Raw genomic sequence first — 13954 nt, 5'->3', positions numbered from 1 at the left:
ATTAAATAAGTAAATCTGAGCTATAGTGTATTCCAAATAAGCCCCAAAATAGGTAGTTGTGAAGTTTCTTCCCAGCAATTAAACTCTCTTAACTTTAAAATTATGGCCTTTTGCAATAAATTTAGGCAAAATAGCAAAAGAAAAATTCTTAGGCCGCAATCAAATTCTATCATGGATATCAGTTTCTTTTATACAAAAGTATTAGCTTTCATGTTTTTAAATATAGAAAGAGATTTTAAAGAAGCAATAAGCTAACTGGAATAATTTGGGGCTTTGGATTATTTACTGTATAATTTCTTCAGGGTAGTCTTTTTCACAAATGTTATACGGTAAAACTAGTTGTGGATCATTTATAAATAGCTTTAAAATCAATTTTGAAACTGTTCCCCTTTGGAATGTTTTACCAAGCTACAAAAAATATGCAAGGTTTTCAACTTTTTATTTTAAAAATCTTAGGTTTGCATTTTTTTGTGTGTGTGGTTTTTGGGTCACACCCGGCAGCGCTCAGGGGTTACTCCTGGCTCTACACTCAGAAATAGCTCCTGGCAGTCTCGGGGAACTATATGGGATGCCAGGATTTGAACCACCATCATTCTGCATGCAAGGCAAATGCCTTATCTCCATGCTATCTCTCTGGCCCCAGGTTTGCATTTTTTAATGTTTTCATAAGCAAGATAACTACTAGCCAATTTCCCTGTGGAAACTACAACACATTACGTATGTGTTTTTAGAATCCTTTGTATAACTCATCAAAAAACTGAGATACTGAATGCTAAAGTTGTTTAAAATTGTATAATTTTCCTTTTAGTGTTGATCTATATTTTTTGTATACTTTTGTATGTATAGGCCAATTCCATTCTTAGTACTTTTCCTTTTCCTAAAATTGCTTCTATAGTACAGTAGGTAGTACAGTAGGTACAGATGACTCAGCAACAGCAGCAACTTGCCTTGCACATGGCTGAACTGGGTTCAATCCCTGGCACCCCGTATAGTCCCCCAAGCCCACCAGGAGTGATCCCTGAATGCAGAGCCAGGAATAAGCTTAAAAAAAGTATTGCTTCACATGAAACAATGATCTAATCTGTTTCATGCCCTTCTTTCTGCTTTAAAACATGCAAAGCAGGGCTGGAGGGATAACATGAAGGTAGCGTGCTTTCCTTGCATGCAATAGGATGGTGGTTCGAATCCCGGCATCCCATATGGTCCCCCATGCCTGCCGGGGGCAATTTCTTTTTTTTTTTTTTTTTTTTTTTTTTTGGTTTTTGGGCCACACCCAGCGGTGCTCAGGGGTTACTCCTGGCTGTCTGCTCAGAAATAGCTCCTGACAGGCACGGGGAACCATATGGGACACCGGGATTCAAACCAACCACCTTTGGTCCTGGATCGGCTGCTTGCAAGGCAAACACCGCTGTGCTATCTCTCCGGGCCCCGGGGGGCGCTTGTGACCCAAAAACAAAAACAAAAAAAATATGCAAAGCAGATAAGAAGGCTACTAACAACAGCAGAAAATTTTTCTAATCATGTAAAAGATTAGAAAAATATAAAGAAACTATTCCAGGGCCGGAGAGATAGCATGGAGGTTGGGCATTTGCCTTGCATGCAGAAGGACAGTGGTTCGAATCCGGCATCCCATATGGTCCCCCGAGCCTGCCAGGAGCAATTTCTGAGAGTAGAGCCAGGAGTAACGCCTGAACGCTGCCGGGTGTGACCCAAAATCCAAAAAAAAAAACCAATAATTTCTTCAGCTAAATTTGATACAACAAATCATTCATTACAACAAAATTATCAGTAATAAATAATTATCAGTTGATATATCATACATATCAGTTTATTAGCAATATTATGTCTTTGCAAGAGTAGCTGATCCAGGTTTGATCCCTAGTATCTTATAGGGTCCGCTGAGCACTGCAAGAAGTAATTCCTACATGCAGAGTTAAGAAGTAACCCCTGGGCCGGGAAGGTGGCGCTAGAGGTAAGGTGTCTGCCTTGCAAGCTCTAGCATAGGACGGACCATGGTTCGATCCCCCCGAGTCCCATATGGTCCCCCAAGCCAGGGGCGATTTCTGAGCGCATAGCCAGGAGTAACCCCTGAGCGTCAAACAGGTATGGCCCAAAAACCAAAACCAAACAAACAAAAAAAAGAAGTAACCCCTGAGCATCATTGGGCAGGATTAGAGAAACAAACAAAAAATTTTTATTTTAAAAGCCATGTTTTCTGGGCCAGAGTGATGTCACAGTGGTAGGGTGTTTGCCTTGCATGCGACTGACCTGGGATGGACAAGGGTTCAATCCCCAGCATCCCATATGGTCCCCCAAGCCTGCTAGGAGCTAATCATAAGCACAGAATCAGGAGTAACCCCTGAACACTACTGGGTGTGGCCAAAAAAACAACCAACGAAACAAACAAAATCCATGTTTTTCCCCTTCAACATCAAAGAACTCTCTCTACGTGCAAATATTTAAAATAACATACTGATTCAGGTCATTTAGTTAAAAAGGAAAGGGAAGACTGACAGCCCCCAACCCAAAACAATAGGGATTATAAAAAGCAATGCAGTTTAAATGCTGTAAGCATAATTAGGATGTTACACACAATTAAATGTAACAATAATAAGCAAAATAAAGTTACTAAAATACTTAAAATACTAATAAAGTAGTGTTATTTTCAACAAATCAAAAATAATTCTAGCAGTTCAAGTGCAAGGAAATCCTCATCCGTATTTTTGTTTCTAAGTGGATGTGTCTGGCACTAACTCAGTACACAGGATGGTTTGTTTTAGATCAGCACACCAAGTGGTGAACTATAGACGGAAACACAATATTCACTCAGCACAATAGCTGTGTTCAAGGGGTCAGCAAGCACTCCATCCTGAACACCCAATCAGAGTCACCACTGGGAGCCAGAATGCCATCCAAGTTTCCACACCTTTAAACACTTTGTCATTTTTTCAAATTGTACAAAAGATCTGCTATTAGTAACTGCCAAGCTTTTGTTGTCATTAAGGATATTCTGACCACAGTTCAGGAAGAAGAGAAAAAGACAAAGATGTGTTCGTGTTCTTTCCCCCTCTCTTTTATGTAATACATGGCTAGGGAGTTCAGCTATAGCAGACTGACAATTGTCAAAGTTCACAGAAATGATCTGCTTATCTTTTTTTTTTCCAGGACAGAGATTGAGCACATAGCCTCACATATGTAAATAATATGCTCTACCACTGAATACATCTCCAGCCTTTAGAAATCTACTCTTAGGTGCCAGAGAGATAGCAGTAGGGTATTTGCCTTGCATTCAGTCGACCAGGACAGACTTGGGTTTGATTTCCCAGCATCCCATATGGTCCCCAAACCTGCCAGGAGCAATTTCTGAGCACAGAGTAATTCCTGAGCTCCACCGGGTGTGACCCAAAATAAATAAATAAATCTACTCTTTTTTTTTTTTTTTTTTTTTTTTTTTTTTGGTTTTTGGGTCACACCCGGCAGCGCTCAGAGGTTATCCTGGCTCCATGCTCAGAAATCACTCCTGGCATGCTCAGGGGACCATATGGGATACCGGAGATTTGAACCACCGGCCTTCTGCATGAGAGGCAAACGTCTTACCTCCATGTTATCTCTTCGGCCCCAATAAATCTACTCTTAAATGTTAAGCTACAGTGCAAATATATTGTTTAACCTACATCTTACATCTGTATTCATTGCTAAATTGTTTTTTGTTTAGTTTTGTTGAGGGGCACACCAGCTGTGCTCAGGGCTTATTCTTGGCTCTGCACTCAGGGACCATACAGGGTACTGGTAATCAAACATGGGTTGGCTGTACGCAAGATAAGCAGTACCTATAGTACTATGGCTCCAGCTCCTATTTGTTTTATTTTTCAATTAATTTTTTTTTTTTTTTTGGTTTTTGGGCCACACCCTGTGACGCTCAGGGGTTACTCCTGGCTATACGCTCAGAAGTTGCTCCTGGCTTCTTGGGGGACCATATGGGGCACCGGGGGATCGAACCGCGGTCCGTCCTAGGCTAGCGCAGGCAAGGCAGGCACCTTACCTCCAGCGCCACCGCCCGGCCCCTCAATTAATTTTTTTAAAAAATAAAATAAACAATGGTCATTAAAACAAAATCTGGAAGAATTTTACCATCTTAAAATACATGATAATTTGGAGCCAGAGAGATAGCACCATAGCAAGGCGTTTGCCTTGCATGAAGAAGGACGGTGGTTCGAATCCTGGCAACTCATATGGTCCCCGGAGCCCACCAGGCGCGATTTCTGAGCATAGAGCCATGAGTAACACCCCTGAGCACTGCCGGGTGTGACAAAAAAATACATGATATTTTTCCAGAATTATGAGTCATAGAATAAAATAAATATCCATAAATCCAACACTGATAATTTTTTTTTTTTTGGTTTTTGGGTCACAGTGCTCAGTGGTTACTCCTGGCTCTACGTTCAGAAATCACTCCTGGCAGGCTCGGGGGACCATATGGGATGCCGGGATTCAAACCACCGACCTTCTGCATGCAAGGCAAACACCCTACCTCCATGCTATCTCTCTATCCCCCAACACTGATATTTTTTTTTGTTTTTCTTTTTTTTCCTTTTTTTTTGTTTTTTTTTTCTTATTTTTTTCCTATTCTTTTCAGCACTGATATATATATATATATATATATATATATATATATTTTTTTTTTTTTTTTTTTTTTGGTTTTTGGGTCACACCCAGCGGTGCTCAGGGGTTACTCCTGGCTGTCTGCTCAGAAATAGCTCTTGGCAGGCACGGGGGACCATATGGGACACCAGGATTTGAACCAACCACCTTTGGTCCTGGATCGGCTGTTTACAAGGCAAACGCTGCTGTTCAGCACTGATATTTTAAAAATTAAAGAGAAATAAGTAAACCAAGGAGAAGGAACAACTCTTTTTGTTTGTTTGTTTTTTGTTTTTGTTTTTGTTTTTGGGCCACACCCGGCAGTGCTCAGGGGTTACTCCTGGCTGTCTGCTCAGAAATAGCTCCTGGCAGGCACGGGGGACCATATGGGACACCGGGATTCGAACCAACCACCTTTGGTCCTGGATCGGCTGCTTGCAAGGCAAACACCGCTGTGCTATCTCACCGGGCCCAGGAACAACTCTTATAAAAAAAAAAAATTTCAGGGGCCGAAGCAATAGCGTAGTGGTAGGGCGTTTACCTTGCACACTGCTGACCCAGGATGGACTTGGGTTCAATCCCCGGCATCCCATATGGTCTTCCAAGCCAGGAGCAATTTCTGAGTGCAGAGCCAGGAGTAGCCCCTAAGCGTCACCAGGTTTGGCCCAAAAACCAAAGGGAAAAAAAAGAATTTCAAGGTCTGAGAGTCAGTTCAGTGGGCTGGAGTGCATGACCACATGATTTCCCACAGGCTCAAGCACTACTGCCAGGTGTAAGCAAAACCAGAACCAAAAAAATATGCCCCAGTTGGGGCTGGAGCCATAGTACAGTGGGTAAGGCATTTGGCTTGCACACAACCAACTGGAGTTCAAGCCTTGACAGCCCTGATGGTCTCCCAACCACTTTCAGAATGACCCCTGAATGCAGAGCCAGGATTTAGCCATGAACATTGCCAGGTGTGGTCCCACTCCTCTAAAGAAGTTAAGGTATAGATGATGGTTGTGAAATGACTGTGTAGTATTTCTAACATCTATCACCTCACATAATTATAACTTTTAGTATATATATTTAGTATTCATACCAGGAATTAATCCAGGACTTCTCCTGGCTTGGTGCTCAGGAGTTGTTACATGGGCAACATAAAGACCATGTGATTCAGGTTTCAAATGCAGGGTTCCTGCATGGAAAACATGTGCTTCAACACTGAATCATCTCTAAGGCTCCCAAAGTAGAAATTTTAGGCATATGGTAAGAAATTTTAAGCTCTACTTTAGCAAATATTTACCACATAATAGAGTTTAGTTTTCTGGGTTTTGTGTTGGGGGTCACAGCTGGTGTGCTCAGGGATCAATCTGTGTTTAGGGTACCATATAAGATTTGGGGGATCAAACACAGGTTAGCCATCTGCAAAGCTAGTGCCCTACCCATTTAATTATCTCTCCTGCCCCAAGTACAGCATTTCTAACTATAGCCATCATGTTAAACATTAGATCTTAAGAAATTATTCATCTTATAACTGGAAGTTTATATCCTCTGACCAACACTTTCCCATTTTCCTCTCCCACTTATTTGAGGTATCAAAATGACAATGAAAGAATGCTACTATTCCAGAATATCTAGATTTAATTTCAAAAGTTCATGGGGCTGGAGAGATAACACAGCAGTCACAGTGTGCCTTGCACGAAGCTGACCCAGGTTCAATCCCCAGGCCCCCCTGGGCCTGCCAGGAGAGATTTTTGAGCACAGAGCATCACTGGATGTGGCCCAACAAAAAAATGTTCATGACCTTCCTTGCGAAATAACATTTAGGCAATATTAGATATCAGCTCTGGATATGTGAAAGTTTGCCCTTGCAACTGACAGTTAATTTGTGTTAATAGTAGCCTTCCTATAATCACTGAGTACTTATCTTGAGATTATATTTATCTTCATGCATGTTAAATCCTTTTCTCCTGGAGATTACTCAAGGAAAGGAGACTCACCAGTGTCCTTAGTGTATATGAATTACAGAGCAACACTCAATGGAGTATAATTACCATATTTTGAGATGGTTAATAAAATAGCTGTTCATAAGTGCATTATGTTCTGCTACTACATACACTAATCACACAGAGTGCCTTTGTATAAATATTTCACTAAAAATAAAGTTTAGGGGGAAATGCTTGCCTTAAATGTGGCTGGTCTTAAGACTATACTTTCAGAGATCATTTCTCTGAAATGATGGCAGCTCTATTTTGATACATGGCACCATAAGGTCACCCCAACACTAGGAGTGACCTCTGGCACCTCTATGCATGTCCTTAAAACATACACAAAAAAGCAGACAACCAGGAAAATCCCTAAGCACTCTCAGGTGTGACCCAAAATCCAGGAAAAAAGGCAACAATAAAAATAATAATGGTGGTTGGTTCGAATCCTGGTGTCCCATATGGTCCCCCATGCCTGCCAGGAGCTATTTCTGAGCAGATAGCCAGGAGTAACCCCTGAGCACCACCGGGTGTGACCCCCCCAAAAAATAATAATAATGGATCAGGGGCCAGAGAGATAGCACGGAGGTAGGGCATTTGCCTTGCATGCAGAAGGACGGTGGTTCAAATCCCGGCATCCCATATGGTCCCCCAAGCCTACTAGGAGCAATTTCTGGGCAATGAGCCAAGATTAAGCCCTGAGCGCTGCCGGGTGTGACCCAAAAATAAAAAAAAAAAAATGGATCAGGGGCCTGAGAGATAGCATGAAGGTAGGGTATTTGCCTTGCATGCAGAAGGATGGTGGTTCGAATCCCGGCATCCCATAGGGTCCCCCAAACCTGCCAGGTGCGATTTCTGGGCGTAGAGCCAGGAGTATCCCCTGAACGCTGCTGGGTGTAACCCCCCAAAAAATATAATAATGGATAAAGACTACTGGAGGGAAGGAGATCATAATTATAATTCAGTATAATCTATTCAGTTTTATACTTTGTTTCTGGGGGCTGTTTTTGTTCAGTTTTGTCAAGACATTATTCAAGGGATAGACAACTCCTGTTTAGGTGCACGGTATGTTAGGGCCTAACCCTGTTCTCTGGAATACAAAGCTATGAACAATCTCTTTGAGCCATCTCCACCAGTCTATTTTGGGAGTTTGTCTTTTTTTTGTGGGGGGCATATCCATTGACACTTAGGAATCATTCCTAACTCTGCACTCAGGAATCATCCCTGGCAGGGTTCAACATCTCTGGCAGGGAACAACATGGAGTACAGGTGTTCGAATTCAGGTGAACTACATGCAAGGCAAGTGTTCTACCCACTGTACTATCTCTTTGGCTTCTCTATTTTTATTTAAAATTTTCTGTTGTTATCACCAGGAGGCAAACATCTACCAGGGGAGACCCTGCACTACCCTGTCATTGACTTTAATCCAAAAAGTATTCCCTTGACACACAGATGACTCAGCGACAGCAGCAACTTGCTTGCAGAGCAAGACACTTCGCATCTGATGGTGAGGTGAAAGGAAGATGCTCCACATCCTGACTTCGATGAAACATAGAAACCAGAACCCTTCTCGCACAGAAACCAGAATCTTTAACTACATAAGCCAGACAACAACAGCTAATGTGTGAAAAAATTTTGCCGTGACCACAGAGAAGGAATCTGGGGTTGGACAACCAAGGATTGCCTAGAACCCAGAGTCAATCTTATGCCAGAAAATTTCAGGGATAAGGTCTTCAGGGCAAGGTTTTTTCCCATTTTACCCATATTTTGCTGGGTCTATGCAAACAACACTTGCCACTCTCACACCATTAGTGCTGTATTTTTTTTTAACTCTTATCCTTTTTTTTTTTTTTTTTGGTTTTTGGGCCACACCCGGTGACGCTCAGAGGTTACTCCTGGCTATGCACTCAGAAGTCGCTCCTGGCTTGGGGGACCATATGGGACGCCGGGGGATCGAACCTCGGTCTGTCTCCTAGGCTAGCGCAGGTAAGGCAGGCACCTTACCTCCAGCGCCACCGCCCGGCCCCCCTTTTTTTTTTTTTTTAAAGAAGAGCGTACTAAAGTTTCTGCTGATGCTTCAATGAATTCATTGTAAGCCAATAGTTTTCAAAAATATTCTTTCCTTTCTCTCCCATTTCTTTAGTTTTTCTTTCAACTTTCTATTTTTTTTAAAAGAAAGTTGCTATTGGTCTTCCTAAAAATGTATTATCAGTTATGTCAACTATGTAATGCATTTTCTTTAATTAAATTAAAAATTAAAAAAATAAAATTAAAAAAAAGTCACAAAGATAACAGTTCCTCCCCTCTAGAAAAAAAATTATTTTTCAAAAAAAAATTTTCTGTTGTATTGGGCCATACCCAGCAATGCTCAGGGATAATTCCTGACTCTGCACTCAAGAATTACTCTTGGGGGCCGGGCGGTGGTGCTAAAGGTAAGGTGCCTGCCTTGCCTGCGCTAGCCTAGGACGGACCGCGGTTCGATCCCCCAGTGTCCCATATGGTCCCCCAAGCCAGGAGCAACTTCTGAGCACATAGCCAAGAGTAACCCCTGAGCATTACCGGGTGTGGCCCAAAAACCAAAAAAAAAAAAAAAAAAAAGAATTACTCTTGGTTGTTCTCAGGAAACCATATTGGGTGCTGAATATAGAATCCAGGTCAGTGTATGAAGGCAAGTGTCCTCCCGAACTTTACTATCACTCCAGTACCTACTTATTTTTTTTTTTTTTTTTTGGTTTTTGGGCCACACCCGTTTGATGCTCAGGGGTTACTCCTGGCTATGTGCTCAGAAATCGCCCCTGGCTTGGGGGGACCATATGGGACGCCGGGGGATCGAACCGCAGTCCGTTCCTTGGCTAGCGCTTGTAAGGCAGACACCTTACCTCTAGCGCCACCTTCCCGGCCCCAATACCTACTTATTTTTAATATGGTATAAACTGATATATTCAGAAAACGAAGGTCTAAAGAGAGTAAAACATTTTTCTTGAATTATGGTTAGTATATGGCAGACCTGTGCCTAAGAAGACTGGTGTCATCTTTTCCTAAACACCTCAATTTTCAGATAGTGTAAAATTTTCACATGAGTGCAGATTACTCAGCAACAAGTATAAATGAGTTGAAGTACAAATTTGTTTACTGGATCTATGCAGTTAAAAGCTGAAGTATTGGGGCCGAAGTAATAGCACAGCTGTAAGTAATAGCACAGCGTTTGCCTTGCATGCCACCAACACAGAATGGGACCTGGTTCAAATCCCGGCATCCCATATGGTCCCCCAAGCCTGCCAGGAGCAACTTCTGAGCACAGAGCCAGGAGTAAACCCTGAGCAATGTTGGATGTGACCCAAAAAAACAAACAAAAAGAAAAGCTGAAGTACTTGGGAGCTGAAAAAATAATACAGTAGGAAAGCTGTCTTGCATATTGCTGACTCAGGTTCCAACCCTGGCATCCCATATGGTCCAGTCCCCCAGAAACTGCCAGAAGTGGTCCTAAGTACAGAGCCCGAAGTGACCCCTGAGCACTGCTAGCTGTGACCCAAGTCCCCTTCCCTCACTCACCCACCCCCGCTGAAAAAAGCTGAAGTAAAAAAGCTGAGATTGGCCTTGCCTGGAGATTCTCAGCAAACTGGGTCTTCAGTACAATGTGAAAGTCTGAGAATATGGTACTGTCAGGTTCTGCCATGTAAGGGATTACATAGGCAACCCCAGTGTGGTATCAAGGGAGAGGGACTTGGATGGAGGACGTTCTAGGGTTATAACTAGTGATCCTTGGGGGATCATGTGGTGCCAAGGATTGAAATGGAATGGCTGGTGTAAGACATACATGTTAACCCCTATGTTATTTTAAGCTCCTAAGTTTTAATCAATGAATTAATAATTATAGCACTGCATATTAAGCACTGTGACAGAAATACTTAGAAGTACAAAAAGTGGAAAAAGTAACAAAAAGACTATTTGAGCCAAGGGATGACTCAGTGGCAGAGACTGCTATGGGAGAATAAGGCTGAGAGAATTCAAACTCTTGCATCGTCCCCCACCCAATTCCCAAGAGGATCCTCAGAGCCTAAACAGTGTGCTATCTCTGGCATAAATTCTTATCCCTAAAACATAAACATTTAGTCTTCTAAAGTACATAATCTCAACAATTTTTTAAAATAATTTTAAAATAAATTTCTTTCATATTCTAACAGAATTTTTAAAATGCAGTTCATTCCTTAATAACAAATGCTTATAAAAGCTATTTCCTGGAGCAGAAGAGACTTTAACAAGCTGAGTGCATACTTTACATGCAGAAACCCCTAGTCTGATTCCAAATACTGCTTTTACTTGGTCCTCAAAGCACTCACTGTCTGTAGCAACATCCAAACACTGAGCAAGGAGTAGCCTCTGAGCACCACCAGATGTGACCCAAATATCCAGGGGGAAAAAAAGACATTTCCTGGAACGAAACTGGGAAATTAATTACATACATCTTGCTCAAATCACATTTACTGGAGAAATGAGTAATAAGGGTTATTAAATAAAGTTAAAAGGTAGGAGCCAAGAGTGGTTTCCAAAATTCCTAAGACTTTCTAGTAAGTTCTAGTTCTTTATAGGATAGAAATGAGATGAGCATTTTATGGACATAAAATGATTCTTTTCCTAGGGGCTGGAGAGAAAGCATGGAGGTAAGGCAATTGCCTTACATGCAGAAGAAATCCTGGCATCCCATAAGGTCCCCTGAGCCTACCAGGAGCAATTTCTGAGCATAGAACCAGGAGGAACCCCTGAGCACTGCTGGGTGTGACCCCAAAAAATGGTTCTTTTCCATAACACTTTATATTTAAGTATTTCTTTTTTTGGGGGGTGTCACATCTAGAACTGCACTTACTCCTGGCTCGGTGCTTAGGGATCACTCCTAGCAGGTTCCAGGCACATAAGTGGTGCCTGGGATCAAATCTGAGTCAGTTGCATGCAAGGCAAAGACACAGCACCAATATCTTTTTTTTTTTTTTTTTTTTTTTTTTTGGTTTTTGGTTTTTAGACCACACCTGGCTGTGCTCAGTGGTTACTCCTGGTCTATGCTCTGGAATCACTTCTGTGGCAGCCTCGAGGGATGACATGGGATCCTGGGATTGAACCCAGGTCTACCCTACCCACTGTTCTATAGCTCCAGCCTCTGTATCCTTTTTGTTTGTTTTGTTTTTTTGGGTCATACCTGGCAGTACTCAGGCATTACTCCTGGCTTTCTGCACTCAGAAATTAATCCTGACAGAAATAGGAGATCAGATGTGATGCTGAAGATGGAACCCGAGTCAGCCACATGCAAAGTAAATGCCCTAACCCATCATGCTACTGCTCCAGCACCACCCATATCCTTTTTTTTTTTTTTTTTTTTTTTTTTGGTTTTTGGTTTTTGGGCCACACCCGGTGATGCTCAGAGGTTACTCCTGGCTGTCTGCTCAGAAATAGCTCCTGGCAGGTTTGGGGGACCATATGGGACACCGGGATTCGAACCAACCACCTTTGGTCCTGGATCGGCTGCTTGCAAGGCAAATGCCACTGTGCTATCTCTCTGGGCCCCCATATCCTTTTTTAAGGGATCCTAATCTATCCACAAGCCAATAAAAACAAACCAAGAATTATCAGTACATAAGTACTATGACCATATGTGAACCATGCAGCAGAAATATCACTGCATTTCTTGGAATAACTAATTTCCATTTCCACTCCACAATTGAATTCTGCCCAATAGTCAAACTAAGAATTTGAATCAAGCAGAAAGGTAATTTGATACCAAGAACAATGTGCGGAATTGCTGAGTGGGAAAATACTTGCTTAAACCACAGACTGAGATTGAGTACTGAAGGGGCTGATGTTGCAAATTTTCATAGGTTGATAGATTATCTGAAAAATTCTTGTTTCAGTTCAAGAACTGGATGTTCTTTAATAGGTTTTAATTTTTCAAAGGCTTAAAACTTTAGCCAGTTTATTTGGATTGTGTGCAATGTATTAACCTTAAGATCCTTTCTTTCCAGAGAACAAAATTAATGAATCATTTGTCTCTGTGAAGAATTTATGTTTCTGAAAGAATTTCAAATCTATGCAAGGAAAAAGCCCGAGGTGCTATGTCTTTTTAAACTATGGCAAAGTCAGACTCTCAGACACTACTGTCTATTGTCTCAACATGTTTTTCTTTTGAGGAGCAGTAAGACTCCATATATGGAGTAAATCCTGATGGCACACAACCTAATGACTTTGATGCCAGGTGGGAGATTTATGGTGACCTTACGAGGCAAAGGAGACTGAGCCGCAAATGAAGCTGGAAGCTAGAAGCTGAGAATCCACTTCTGCTTCCTCATATTCCATGTAAAGGACAGTCCTCAATGGGTAGGATAATACCCTGGCACCCCATATGATCTCCTAAACCCACTGGGAGTGATCCTTGAGTGCATAGCCATGTGTGTCCCTTCCCCTGAAAAAGAAAAAGCATAGTCCATACCAGCCTCTAGCTTATAAAATATTAGGGGAGGAGTCAATAACAGATTCCTACTGTATTAAGAAAGAATTTGGGCTGCACAGTACAGCTGGAAGGGAGCTTGCCTTGCACAGCTGATTCATGTTCAATTGCTGGCACCAGCACCACCAGGAATAATTCTTGAGAGACAATACAGCAGATAGATAGGGCATTTGCCTAGTATGAGGCCAACATGACACTTAATATGTTCCCCAAGCCCTCCAGGAGGTACTCCAAGTTCAGAGCAAAAAGTAACAATTGAGTACCTCTGGGTATGGCAAAAAAAAAAAAATCCAAAAATTACATAAAATACACATCTAGAAAGAAAAATTAGCTAAAAGGACTGAAGTGCTTGCTTGCCAGAATAATTGCTAAAAGGGTTGGGGTACATACTTTGCATGCTGAAGAATAGTTTGATCCCTGTACTGCAAACTCCCCTGCTTACCTAGCTGAGTAGCCCCTGATCACTGCTGGGTGTGACCCAAAGCAATACAAACACAAGAAATATCACAATCATGGGGCAGGGAATGTTAATAGAGGGTAAGACACTTGCCTTGCATGGAACTGATACAGGTTCAATTCCTGGCATCCATATGGTCCTCTGACTCTCACCTGGAGTAACCCCTGGGCAGAAAGCCAGGAGTAAACTCTAAACATACCCAGGAATAGGCAAAAAAAAAAAAAAAATCACAATCTGGGGGCCAAAGCAATAGTATAGCAGGTAAGACACCTGCTTTGCACTCAGCAGACCCTGGTTCAATCCCTGGCATCACAAAAGGTCCAATCAGGAATGATTCTTTTTTTTTTCTTTTTTTTTTTTTTTTTTTGGTTTTGTTTTTTGGGCCACACCCAGTGG

At 41.9% G+C, this 13954-nt stretch overlaps 1 protein-coding gene across 1 annotated transcript in view; it reads right to left on the bottom strand.

Annotated features, from left to right (window-relative positions):
* Window positions 1–13954, bottom strand: part of SNTB2 (syntrophin beta 2) — a 96093-nt gene that overhangs the window by 60522 nt on the left and 21617 nt on the right. The gene's annotated exons all lie outside the window — the stretch shown is intronic.

Source organism: Suncus etruscus, chromosome 14 (genome assembly GCF_024139225.1).
Source record: "Suncus etruscus isolate mSunEtr1 chromosome 14, mSunEtr1.pri.cur, whole genome shotgun sequence".
NCBI classification, from domain to species: Eukaryota; Metazoa; Chordata; class Mammalia; order Eulipotyphla; family Soricidae; genus Suncus; species Suncus etruscus.
The sequence above is the reverse complement of the archived record's forward strand: the minus strand, read 5'-3'. Positions and strand labels throughout refer to the sequence as shown.